Below are 14,964 nucleotides of genomic sequence, written 5' to 3'. Positions count from 1 at the left end.
TCTGTTACCGATAATTTCAGTGCTTGCAGAGAATACCTTACCGAAAACCGCTTATTATTCCCTTCTTCTCCTCGTTGGGTTCGACACTCTTACTTATCGAAAGGACTACGATAGATCCCTTACACTTGTGGGTCATCAAGACTCTTTTCTGGCGCCGTTGCCGGGGAGTGAAGCGCCTTTGGTAGGTGGAATTTGGTAAGGAAAAATTTATATAGTGTGCTGAAATTTACTGTCACTTGTTACTATTGAAAGTAATCCTCTGAGGGGCTTGTTCGGGGTATCTTCACCCCGACCAGTAGAGCAAATAGGTGCTCCTCAACCTACTGAAACTACTGAAAATGTTTACTTTGAAATTTCTTCAGGTATGATAGAGAAACTGCTAGCTAATGCTTTTACAGGAGATGGAACATTACATCCCGATTTGCACCTAATCTATGTGGATGAAGTTTGTGGATTATTTAAGCTTGCAGGTATGCCCGAGGATTTTTCAAGAAGAAGGTATTCCCTTTATCTTTGAAGAGAGAGGCATTGACATGGTTTATGCTATGTGATGATATGGGATCATGGAACTACAACCGATTGAAATTGGAATTTCATCAGAAGTTTTATCCTATGCATCTTGTTCATCGTGATCGTAATTATATATATAATTTTTGGCCTCGCGAAGGATAATGCATCGCTCAAGCTTGGGGGAGGCTTAAGTCAATGTTATATTCATGCCCCAATCATGAGCTCTCAAGAGAAATGATTATTCAAAAAATTTATGCTCGGCTTTCTCTCAACAATCGCTCCATGCTCGATACTTCCTGTACTGGCTCTTTTATGATGAAGACTATTGAATTCAAATGGGATTTATTGGAAATAATTAAACACAGCTCTGAAGATTGGGATCTCGACGAAGGTAAGGAGTCAGGTATAACACCTAAGTTTGAGTGTTAAATCTTTTATGGATACCGATGTTTTCCGTGAATTTAGCACTAAATATGTACTTGACTCTGAGATAGTAGCTTCTTTTTGTGAATCCTTTGCTACTTATGTTGATCTCCCAAAGGAGAAGTGGTTTAAATATAATCCTCCCACTGAAGTAAAAGTAGTTGCACCTATTAAAGTTGAAGAAAAGACTATCACTTATAATGATCCTGTCGTTCCTACTGCTTATATTGAGAAACCACCTTTCCCTGTTAGAATAAAGGATCATGCCAAAGCTTCAACTGTGGTCAACAAAAGTAACATTAAGACACCCAAACCCCCTGAGCAAATTAAAGTTGAACCTAGTGTTGCTATGGTTAAAGATCTCTTGGCTAATAATATTGATGGGCATGTTATTTACTTCTGCAATGAAGCTGCTAGAATTGCTAGACATGATGCTAAAAATAAACATAGACCTGTTGTAGGCATGCCTGTTATTTCTGTTAAAATAGGAGATCATTGTTATCATGGCTTATGTGATATGGGTGCTAGTGCAAGTGCAATACCTCATTCCTTATACGAAGAAATTATGCATGATATTGCACCTGCTGAGTTAGAGGAAATTGATGTTACAATTAAGCTTGCTAATAGAGACACTATTTCACCAGTTGGGATTGTTAGATATGTTGAAGTTTTGTGTGGGAAAGTTAAATATCCTGCTCATTTTCTGGTTCTTGGTTCCCCACAAGATAGCTTTTGTCCCATTATATTTGGTAGACCCTTCTTGAATACTGTTAATGCTAGGATAAACTGCGAAAAGGATGATGTTACTATTGGCTTGGGGGATATGTCTCATGAGTTTAACTTTGCTAAATTTCGTAGACAACCCCGTGACGGGGAATTGCCTAGTAAAGATGAAATTATTGGTCTTGCTTCTATTGCCGTGCCTCCTAATGACCCTTTAGAACAATATTTGCTAGACCATGAAAATGATATGTTTATGAATGAAAGAAGGGAAATAGATGAAGTATTCTTTAAATAGGGACCTATTTTGAAACACAACTTGCCTGTTGAAATCCTAGGAGATCCTCCTCCACCCAAGGGTGACCCCGTGTTTGAGCTTAAACCATTACCTGATACTCTTAAATATGCTTATCTTTATGAGAAAAAGATATATCCTGTTATTATTAGTGCTAACCTTTCAGATCATGAAGAAAACAAATTATTGAAAACTCTGAAGAAGCACCGTGCTACTATTGGATATACTCTTGATGATCTTAAGGGCATTAGTCCCACTCTATGCCAGCACAAAATAAAATTGGAGAAAGACGCTAAACCCGTTGTTGATCACCAACGACGGTTAAATCTTAAGGTGAAAGAAGTGGTAAGGAAAGAAATACTAAAGCTTCTGGAGGCAGGTATAATTTATCCCGTTGTTGATAGTCAGTGAGTAAGTCCTGTCCATTGTGTCCCTAAGAAGGGAGGTATTACTGTTGTTCCTAATGATAAAGATGAAGAGATCCCACAAAGAATTGTTACAGGTTATAGAATGGTAATTGATTTCCGCAAATTAAATAAAGATACTAAAAAGGATCATTACCCTTTACCTTTTATTGATCAAATGCTAGAAAGATTATCCAAACATACACATTTTTGCTTTCTAGATGGTTATTCTGGTTTCTCTCAAATACCCGTGTCAAAAGAGGATCAATAAAAGACCACTTTTACTTGCCCTTTCGGTACCTTTGCTTATAGATGTATGCCTTTTGGTTTATGTAATGCACCTGCTACCTTTCAAAGATGCATGATGGCTATATTCTCTGATTTTTGTGAAAAGATTGTTGAGGTTTTCATGGATGATTTCTCCGTTTATGGAACTTCTTTTGATGATTGCTTGAGCAACCTTGATCAAGTTTTCCAGAGATGTGAAGAAACTAACCTTGTCTTGAATTGGGAGAAGTGTCACTTTATGGTTAATGAAGGAATTGTCTTGGGGCATAAAATTTCTGAAAAAGGTATTGAAGTTGATAAAGCTAAAGTTGATGCTATTGAAAAGATGCCATGTCCCAAGGACATTAAAGGTATAAGAAGTTTCCTTGGTCATGCCGGTTTTTATAGGAGGTTCATTAAGGACTTCTCTAAGATTTCCAGGCCTCTGACTAATCTCTTACAAAAAGATATTCCTTTTGTCTTTGATGATGATTGTGTAGAAGCATTTGAAATACTTAAGAAACCATTGATTTCTGCACCTATTGTTCAGCCACCTGATTGGAATTTACCCTTTGAAATTATGTGTGATGCTAGTGATTATGCTGTAGGTGCTGTTCTAGGACAAAGAGTTGATAAGAAATTAAATGTTATCCAATATGCTAGTAAAACTCTAGACAATGCTCAGAGAAATTATGCTACTACTGAAAAAGAATTTTTAGCAGTCGTATTTGCTTGTGATAAGTTCAGACCTTATATTGTTGATATTAAAGTAACTGTTCACACTGATCACACTACTATTAAATACCTTATGGAAAAGAAAGATGCTAAACCTAGACTTATTAGATGGGTTCTCTTGCTACAAGAATTTGACTTGCACATTATTGATAGAAAGGGAGCTGAGAACCCTGTTGCAGACAACTTGTCTAGGTTAGAAAATGTTCTTGATGACCCACTACCTATTGATGACAGCTTTCCTGATGAACAATTAGCTGTCATAAATGCTTCTCGCATTGCTCCATGGTATGCTGATTATGCTAATTATATTGTTGCTAAATTTATACCACCTAGTTTCACATACCAGCAAAAGAAAAAGTTTTTCTATGATTTAAGACATTACTTCTGGGATGACCCACACCTTTATAAAGAAGGAGTAGATGGTGTTATTAGACGTTGTATACCTGAGCATGAACAGGAACAGATCCTACGCAAGTGTCACTCCGAAGCTTATGGAGGACACCACGCTGGAGATAGAACTGCACATAAGGTATTGCAATCCGGTTTTTATTGGCCTACTCTCTTCAAAGATGCCCGTAAGTTTGTCTTATCTTGTGATGAATGTCAAAGAATTGGTAATATTAGTAGACGCCAAGAAATTCCTATGAATTATTCACTTGTTATTGAACCATTTGATGTTTGGGGCTTTGATTATATGGGACCGTTTCCTTCCTCTAATGGGTATACACATATTTTAGTTGCTGTTGATTACGTTACTAATGGGTAGAAGCTATTCCAACTAGTAGTGATGATCATAACACCTCTATTAAGATGCTTAAAGAAGTTATTTTTCTAAGGTTTGGAGTCCCTAGATATTTAATGACTGATGGTGGTTCTCATTTTATTCATGGTGCCTTTCGTAAAATGCTTGCTAAGTATGATGTTAATCATAGAATTGCATCTCCTTATCACCCGCAGTCTAGTGGTCAAGTAGAATTGAGTAATAGAGAGCTCAAATTAATTTTGCAAAAGGCTGTTAATAGATCTAGAAAGAATTGGCCCAAGAAACTTGATGATGCATTATGGGCCTATAGAACTGCATATAAAAATCCTATGGGTATGTCTCCGTATAAAATGGTTTATGGGAAAGCATGTCACTTACCTCTCGAACTAGAACATAAGGCATATTGGGCCATTAAAGAGCTCAATTATGATTTCAAACTTGCCAGTGAGAAGAGGTTATTTGACATTAGCTCACTTGATGAATGGAGAACCCAGGCCTATGAGAATGCCAAACTATTTAAAGAAAAAGTTAAAAGATGGCATGACAAAAGGATACAAAAGCGTGAGTTTAATGTAGGTGATTATGTGTTGCTATTCAACTCTCGTTTAAGATTTTTTGTAGGAAAACTTCTCTCTAAATGGTTAGGTCCTTACGTTATCGAGGAGGTCTATCGTTCCGGTGCCATAAAAATCAACAACTTCGAAGGTGGTGAACGGTCAAAGAATCAAACATTATATCTCAGGTAATCCTATAAATGTTGAAACCAATGTTATTGAAACCGTAACCCCGGAGGATTACATAAGGGACACTTTCCAGAATGTTTCAGACTCCGAAAAGGAATAGGTATGTGGTACGGTAAGTAAACCGACTCCAAAACAGTTCTAATGGCATTTTTTTCTCCGTTTTGGAATATTTAAGAAAATAGGAAAATAAGAAGTAGTCCGGGAAGGACACGAGGCTTCCACGAGGGTGGAGGGCGCGCCCTACCCCCTGGGCGCGCCCCCTGCCTCGTGGGCACCTTGTGTTTTCTCCGGATTCCATTTTCTTGCACGATACTTCTTTTGGTCGGTAAAAATTCATTATATAATCTCCCGAAGGTCTTGACCATCGTACCACGCAAATATCCTCTGTTTTTGTTTCGAGCTGTTTTCTGCCAGGGTTGTCAAGGCTAGGCATCATGTCGTCCCCCTCCTCCAACAATGGTGACAACGATGCTTGGCTAATGAAGATAGAGCTGAAGAGAGAAGAACCCGGGAAGATCAACAAGGATGATGGGATCAAGAAGGCCATGGAGGACCAAGTTTCGGCAGCAGAAGACATCCTTCAACTTGATCACAATCTTCTTAACCCAAGTGAGATCGAAGCTTTCAAGATGATTGAGTTAGCTCGTATACAAAACAAGTATCTCACACGTGAAAATATTTTGTTGAAGGAGCATATCATCGCACTCAAGGGCATTATCCGCAAATTGGAGGACCTCCTACGCTCGATGTGCGACTATCCATCATCACCTCCATCTCCATCACCGGCAAAAGAGACATAGTCACATGGGTATGGGCACTCCCCTTGGCAACTGCCAAGCTTGGGGGAGGTGCCGGTATCGTATCACCATCACACTCCTATCTTTACTGTTTTTCTTAGTTCGATCCTTTTGGTAATATCTTGATCTAGTAGAATAAAGTTTTAGTGTGATTTAGTTTTGAGTTTTGCCTTTTGATCCTTCTATGTAATCGAATCCGTGAGCTATATATAATAAAGATTAGTGTTGAGTCAAGGGCTTGATTATTTTGCTATGATCTTGAGGGAATAAAAAGAAAAGAGAAAGCATAAAAAGAAATAAAGAGATCATATTGATCTTATGGAGAGTAATGACTTCACATATAAAGAGTATGATGAATAAAAGTTGTTGAAAGTTGACAAACATAGTTTTGGTCATCGTTGCAATTAATAGGAAGTAATAAAGAAAGAGAGGTTTACACATATAAATATACTATCTTGAACATCTTTTATGATTGTGAGCACTCATTAAAGTATGGCATGCTAAAGAGTTGATGTTGGACAAGGAAGACAACGTAATGGGTTATGTTTTCTTATATCTGAATTAAAGTATATTGTCATGGATCATCCAACATGTTGAGCTTGCCTTTCCCCCTCATGCTAGCCAAATTCTTTGCACCAAGTAGAGATACTACTTGTGCTTCTGAATATCCTTAAACCCGGTTTTGCCATGAGAGTCCACCATATCTACCTATGGATTGAGTAAGATCCCTCAAGTAAGTTGTCATTGTTGTATGCAATAAAAATTTCTCTCTAAATATGTATGATTTATTAGTGTGGAGAAAATAAGCTTTATACGATCTTGTGATATGGAAGCCATAAAAGCGACGGACTGCATAATAAAGGTCCATATCACAAGTGGCAATATAAAGTGACGTTCTTTTGCATTAAGATTTCGTGCATCCAACCATAAAAGCACATGAAAATCTCTGCTTCCCTCTGTGAAGGGCCTATCTTTTATTCTTGTCTTATGTCTTATGCAAGAGTCATGGTGATCTACACCTTTCCTTTTTACATTTTATCCTTTGGCAAGCACCTTGTGTTGGAAAGATCCTGATATATATACCCAATTGGATGTAAACACTACAAAAAAATACACTTCCGTGATGATACGTGTTTGTCACAGTAGGTCGCGTTTTTTGTCATACATGTACATTCATGACAATTTTATGACAGAATCAAGATAGTCATACCTGTGCTGTCGTAGAAGTGTTCCATGACATTACCAAAATTATCATCACGGAAGTGTCCACTTCCATGACGATAAATCACGCGTCACAGAAGTGCTTTCGTCAAGGGTGACCGACACGTGGCATCCACCATAACGGAACGCCGTTAAGCTACCGGGTCCGGTTTTGGATCCGATAACCCGTTAACAGCCCCGACCAATGGGGATTTTCCACGTGTAAAATCATCATTGGCTGGAGGAAACACGTGTCGGCTCACCGTTGGGACAGATGTCATCCACTCATTGCACCCAAAGCGCCTATGATACGTCGACACGTGGCACGGCCCAACAGAGGCCCATTCCTGTGAAAAGGCCGGGCCGTTTGACTTGGTCAAAAGGTGGCGGGCCGGCTCATGGAAAGGCTGTTAACGGCCTGTTCGCATATAGCCCATTTACAGCCCGCTAACCCAGGGCCCGTTTACGGCCTATCCGAATTAGGCCCGGTAGCGTCATCTGGGCCGTCCAATATAATTCCAGCCCGTTTTAACTTCCGGCCCATGTATGGCCCATGACGTCTTTCGGCCCATATGAGGCCCTTATTACTCTTGGCCCATTAACGGCCCGTGGTAAAACTGGCCCGTAATGAACAGTGTATCACTTTATACCCATTAACGGCACGTCGTGAAACTGGCCCATAATGAATAGTATATCACTTTATACCCATTAATGGCCCATTAATCCGTTGGGCCGTTTCCAGCCCATGTTATCTTTCGGCCTTCTCGGGGCCCATTTATTCTTGGGCTCATTTCCACATTCATTTACTTACGGCCCGTTGCTGTCATTTTCTGCTTGTGGGCCAAATTCAGCCCGTGGTTACAGTTAGCCCGTTTGTGGCCCGTTCATACGTTGGGCTGTTTTCATAGCGTCGTCAAAATACGGGCGATTAACGACGACCCGTTATGGTCGGCCCATGAACGGACGATTTCAACTCTAGCCCATTTACGGCCATAATGTGGTCTGTTATTGGCCCATGTTTGGCCAACCAATCATAAGCCCGTAGAAGGCCCATTGATGATACGGCCCATAGAAGGCCCATTGTGTCTACGGCCCGTATAAGGCCCATTGTTTCTACGCCACGTAGAAGGCCCATTGTTTCTACGGCCCGTAGGAGGCCCATGTTAACTACAGCCGGTGGGCATCAAAGTTCGCCACCAGTGCAAATATAGGGAACACCCTACACTATACAAAAATGGCTTGCTATTTTCTTCAGCCGGTGGCTGCACGTTAAGAACAAATTTTGTATCGCACCAAAACAAATTACAACTTAAAAAAAAGGAAGGTTGGCATAAAAGTTAACAGTCTAGCAGATAAATTCACCACGAGAAGTTCAGAAGCTCGGTTCATTTGACCTGACTGTTACATTTTCATGCTGTATTGTCCGATGGAGCACCATAACCTTCGCCCTCAGTTCTCCTAGGCTCCTGAATAACATAGCAGATGTCTGATAGTCTGGTTTCAAAACCATGCATATCTTGACAACATCGAACAATGTCTCTCCTTGTTTCCAAAGGGTCTCTGTTAGGGAATGGACTTGTGTCTGGAGCGCGGATACAACATTGTTTTGAGCTTGCATATCTTGATCATGAGGCAGTTTGGACGAGATTGCCTTAACAACCAAGCCAGTATTACGCAGGAACGTGCTTTTGGCACTGTTAGTGGACATGTACTGACCAACTGCAGCAAGAGCTGACATTGCGGTTATAGTTGCCTCGCCACCGTGGCGGTTCCACCATTTTTTCCATAGCTCGCTGAAAAGTTGTGGTTTTACATTAGTAGTACCAAAACAGAAGATATTAAGGAGGCAGCAAAACCAAACAAAATAGCTTTGGTCTGTATACAGAACTTATTCTGGTGAACCCATGTAAAATAATAGTTGTATTTTATTGCAAAGTACATAATAAAACCGGTTCCAAACATATGACCTTGTACCATCGCTAATGTATTGTCTATTTCTTCACATTGTATTGAGGGCTAAGGATAAAGAGACGAAGTTTATAATACGGTAAGCATACTATGACATCATTCATATCACAAAACAACTGAGAACAGACAAACAGGCAATTGTAACGTTGTGTGGGCAAGTCCAGCACGGAACTAGATTACATGTCAGGATCAAAGGAACATCACTCCTCTCTTTTAAACCTTGTAAGGTGCAATGATACGCTAAGACAATTGTGTATAAAATTGAAAAGAGTAATAGATATTGGCTGCAAACCATGCAGTTCAAGGCACAAGTCAGAGTAAGTAGTAGTTAAAAGGCATGAGGATTAAGGACTTACAACAGCGGCTTTGACTGGTGTAGTCATGCCCTTCTTCTTGCTGGTGTGACAGTCCTTGAAGATTTCCACAACATTTGGTTTAGGTACTTTTTGGTCCTTGCGGGCTTTCCTCTGCATTTGGAACAAGTCAATATAGATCTGATAATATGGTACAGCGAAAAGAGTGAAACAGCAGCTAATTACAAGAGCCTCGCAGTGTGCAATATAGCTACGAGATCCTGTCGTCTGTTGGAATTTCACTTTCGTATGGTTGGCCTTGTTCTTTGAACAGTTCACCTACAAGAACATAGATTTGTGTGGCACATGCGTAAATAGGACTTCAACATGTGATCTGATGACATATATATAATGTACCTGATACTTCGGATCGGACCAGTGTTTAACGAGGCCTCTCCAGTCTTCATCAGATATATTTTCCACTGGAGATGTTTGGGCAAGTTCACTGTTAGCCTTGCCTTCAAAGTGAGTTTTCCTCAAGTTATACCGATACTGTCGCAGAGCAGACTTGAAAACATGGGTGCAAGCTTGTCTGGTTGCATCATCTTGGCTATCCAACTTGAACCTCATCTGTTGAAAATTATGGGAGTCTCATTATCAGCAACCTAGAAAGTATTGGACAGAGCAAGACGATATTACTAGTTTCCATACATAACCATACTTACAGATAAATGGTCGAGGAAGGTGTTGAACTGGGTTTCATCTTTGTCATTCCTGTACTGAATCCATGTTGGGAGGATACGTACATGACACCTAACAGCAACCGCTACCTCTGATACTAACTTGGCTGACTCTGTAGCATCACGTGGCCTTTTTAAACCTGCCTCAAAACGGATCTCCATTCTTCCTCCTCTAGATTTAGTTAACCTATCGAGCATTATCCCTGATGTTTGTTTTCTCTTGCGCCTAGGTGCTAGTCCAACAACAAACATAGGAAGTGTTAGTGTACATCAAACTATGAGACTACATATAAAGAAGCATGCAACTGTAACTTGACTCCAGCAACTACCTTCTTGCTGTTGAAGCTCACAAAGTTCATCTGATCTTGCCAACTCATCTTGTGTCAAGAGTGCTTCGGAAGTAGTGTCAGGTGACAAGGGAGATTGGGAACGTGCTGCTAGCTGAGTTGACGAACGAGTAAATCGTGCAGCTGGTGGTACTGTGGAAGGTGTTGCAACAACTAGGGTTGTCTCTGCTTGTTTGGTGGAAGCTATTTGTTTCTGTTTGGCTTGTTCTGCAGCTCGTGTAGCATGGGATACCTTGTCGGTACAATTTTCCGCTGGACTTTGACCTTCTATTGCACCATCGGTACCAGCAGAATCTGCAGGATTGTTCCGCTTCCCTTTCCCTGTCGTTCTGTCTTGCTTCCTCTTTCTCTGTGTCATGTTAAGTCAAGCCGACAAGAAAAATGAATAACAATTTAGTTCTTCAGAACAAGTGTACTTTGATGTAAGAACATGGTGTGATAGACAGATATTGTATGTTCTAGAAACAGGAACACGTGTCTTAGTCACAAGTATAATGTGTAAAGTAAGCAGATGAAATTCAACAAAATTAGAAGCAATACAAGCTAGACATCATACATAACATGCAACCACATATAACAGTGCCAAGTTAGAGGGAGCACCTGTGATAGTGCACTAGGGGAGACGTGCTCATCACCAACACAGCTACGTTGAGTGTCTATGCATGTGTTGTCTTGGAAATCATCTTAGGGGGATGGAGGAGTAGAATCTGTAGAGGCCCTCCATTTGGAAGGAGCACCTTCATCCGCTACCTTGCTAACTTCCTTCCGCTTTATTGATTTTGAATTGTCAAGTAAAACCGACAAGAAAAAGCAATAAAATTCACTCTTCAGAACTCATTCGTGCATGATACTGACAATCACTACTTTGATGTAAGGCAAACACATGATTCCAGGATGGAATAATACGAAAAACAGGATGACATGGCATATTCACAACTGTTTGTGTGAACTAAGCAGAAACCCTTTCACCAAATAAGAAGCAATGCAAGCTAGACACCACGTGAAAGATGCAACCAATATGACTCTGCCAAGTTAAAAGTGTCCCAACATAAATGGCATTTCAACAAATTAGAAGCAGCGCATGCTATAAATCATATCAAAGATGCAACTAATATCACACTGCATATACTGAAGGTGTCTCGTCATATTGATTTATGCGGGATACAAAAACAATAGTTTTATGTGAGGACATGCTTAATAGATAGATGTACTATGTACTAAATACAGGAAGGCATGTCACATTAACATGTATAATGTATAAGCTAAGCAGAATAGCACATGCAGTTTAACCAGATTGGAAGAATTACAATCTAGACACGATATGCAACATGCAACCACATATCACGCTGCCAAGTTAGAGCAAGCACGTGCGATGCTAGTGTAGGGGAAATGCGGTAATCAATTACAGAGCTACATTCACTATCTTCATCTAGCCTTGCTGTTTCTTGAGAATCATGTCGGGAGGCTGACGCTGCATTCTTTAAATGAGTAATCCACTTGCCTGACTGCCTCATCATAACTGATTGATGAGGGATACACAAGAACATTAGTTAGATGTAAGAGCATGGTTAATACACAGATGTACTAGTATGTACCAAAAACAGAAAGGCATGTCATATTCAAAGGTATAATGTGTAAGCTAAGTAGATGCAATTTAACCAAATTAGAAGCAATACAAGCTAGACATCCGGCTGGAGTGGTGAGCATGATCATCTAGGACCTGAGAGCCTGGTGGGAGGCGGGCTGCTTCGCCACCATCGCGGCTTTTTAGTTGGCTTCCAGGTGATGCCTCTCTTTGCTGGGCTTGTCACTGGCTCGGCCAGTGCCCTGACTAGCTATTTGTCTTCTGGTGCTCACGGGATGGTGGTTCATGTAAAAAATATCTTTCCTTATCTTAATAAAGATCGACTTTGGCCTTTCGAATACAAGCTAGACACCATATGGAACATGCAACCACATATGACACCGCGAAGTTAAAGCAAGCACCTGGGATGGTGGTTCATTGCGAGCGAGGTCATCAACTCCAGAGCTACGTTTACTGTCTCCATCTGCTAACACTACACCCTTTAAAGCCTTGAAACGTGTCTGGCCTAGCCGCGTACCACGCTGGAGCGACTTCTCTCTACTCTTTTATGCTTCTGTGAAGGCAGGGTCTGAAATACTTTGCATAAAAACACAATAGTGGGAGTATGGGTGAAGTGTGTGCAGAACTAGTGCACTGTAAAAGTAGCAGATAGCAGGTGGCTGAAAAATAAATGACAGGAGACATATGATAGCTCTACAACATTGCATGGCAAACAAAATTAGATTCTACTCCATATGATTTTGTAATATATGAGTACAGGAAATGCAGGTACTCCTCCAGCACACCACCACATGTGGTCATATCAAGATAACAGTCGACTGAAAATAAATAGGTCAATCGATTTTTTTAATGAACCGTCCGATCTATAAGGAACGGGCAGATGGCCTTCGTCTACCTCCCGCCAGTCACTGTTGACGATCTTTCTCGAACCGCCAGCGACCACCGGCCCAGACCCCTGCCTCCACCGCCCCGCCCTCCCCTCAACCTCACACCACCGCCGTGCTTGGCAGCGAACCCAGGCCATCCCTTTAATCCCGGCCGATCTCCAGATCGAGTGCCAGTAGCTCTAGGTCCCACATGCCCCTAAGATAAACACCGAGGCGCTGCTTCCCCGGCGTAATAGGCGGCCTAGCGCCTGTTACGCCGGGGAATGCTTCCGTTAATTGGGAATCAACTGACCAGGAATTGAAATTCAGGGGGGCGACGGACCTCTAGCTAAGGTGAAATAGTATATGAGGAGAAACCTTGTGCATCGCGAGTTACTAAGAACATCTAGTATCAAGAAGAAGCGGTCAACTAGTGTCTTCTGTGGGATGAATACCGTGCAAGCAGACACGTAAGATTTGCACGAATAAGGGAAGAGGAGTACCATTTTCGGTTGCCGGTGTGGTCGCCTCCACATGTCGCACCGATCTTCTTCTTTTTGCTGGGGAAACCGATGTTCTGGAGGGTGCAGGCTTGGACGAACCCATGGCCAAATTGTTGACGATGTTGCCATGGCCGTATGTCGGCGGAGGGGAAGCAGATCCGAGGCGGCGAAGGATGGCGTAGCTGGAACAGCTCCGGTGCGGTGGAGGGTGGCGAAGTTGGAGCGACAGCGGTGAGGCGCAGGACGGCGTGGTTGAACTGGCTCGGGTACGGATGGCTTGGCCTCGGCTTCAACTACTAGCCGTGGAGGGCGTTGCGGTTGAGGTTACGGTGGACGACGACGTTGGGGTATCGGCTCCGGCGTGATGGAGGAGGGCGGCGATTGATGGGTGGAATGGGGTGGCGGACGGAGGACGCCGGGGTTTCGCAGCTGGTGGAGAGGTAGTTTTTGCACCCACGGAGTACGGATGGGGAATCAGACGGGTGGGCGGGGGGAGGGGGGAGAACCATGTTTCGGTCCGGGACGCGCTTGTTTTTGGCTTTTTTGAACAGAAGATGGGACGCGCTTGTTTGAAATTTGGGGAAAGTACAAACTTTGCCCCCTCTTAAATTTCGGACGTACTGTGGGTCGGGGGTAGGATGGTAATCCCAGGTGTCCCAAATAGTGGGCGGGAGCGATTTCGGCCGCGCGCATGTGTGCTTAGGCGGCCATTGTGTATGAATGTTTTTCGGAGGCGGTTGCGTGGCATCTGGATGAAGCTACAAACCTACCCCGGTTTAGACCTTTGGACGTCGGGCCGGTAGGTTTCACGGGTCGGAGTTATTAGAAAAGTAATTTACTTGTACTACCAAACATTGGTCTCACGTGGTTTCGGGCGAGTAGAGGCTCTTTTGGTGCTTCGTTCGAAATTTTGAAACACAAGCATTCACGTTTGGAGTGCTCTTGAACTTTGAGGATTGACCTAAATAGACAACGTTAAATTTGACCTTGTATGTTTGAAAACCTCATTAAATTATCCGCTTCTTTTTGAAATTTTGACACTTGAAAATCCTATAACTACGATTATTTTGGAATGGAGGAGCTAAATTAGAATCTATTTTGTACACGACTACATATGCTATTATGTACAAAATCAGAGCAAAGATTGGTGCCCCCATAATTTAGGTATGATTTACAAATGCCATGATACCAAATTCAAATAATTGAATGGACTTCATGTTGAATTCGATTTTTTAAAACCACCTTAAGTTGAATTCAAATGTATGCTAGTTCATAGGTAGCTATTTATAATGTTCATTGTGTAACTTTCGTATGTATAATGTGCTTTACACACACAACATGAACTATACTCACGTTTATATTCGATTGCTAAAGCGATGCATATGTGGATCAATTGTGTCGAATAATAACATAGACATGCTCAAATTCGATAGAATCTAGATATCTGATGGATCAATGACCGTTCCTTACGCAAATTGCAAATATCATGATCCCATCCTAATATTTGAATACAATTTATATCTTTAATCAATGTGTACAGCAGTCTTGTACGTGTAGTTTCACTCTCCATCGGTGGTCTCTCACACATGCTCACACACTCTCTCCCGAGGTGTCTTTCTCGCACACATGCTCTCAATATAACCCTCCCTCCCTCTCGTAACCATTTACGACTGTTTTCACTAACCTTTATCACAAGCACTCTTCCTCCCGCAAGCATACACACGCACAATCCCCATCGATCCTTTCTATATACATAGACATGCCTACGTGTCTCCTGTACGCACATTATCTTTAGGCCTGTCTCT

The sequence above is a fragment of the Aegilops tauschii genome, chromosome 3 (assembly GCF_002575655.3).
Source record: "Aegilops tauschii subsp. strangulata cultivar AL8/78 chromosome 3, Aet v6.0, whole genome shotgun sequence".
NCBI lineage: Eukaryota > Viridiplantae > Streptophyta > Magnoliopsida > Poales > Poaceae > Aegilops > Aegilops tauschii.
This window is presented reverse-complemented; position numbering follows the sequence as displayed.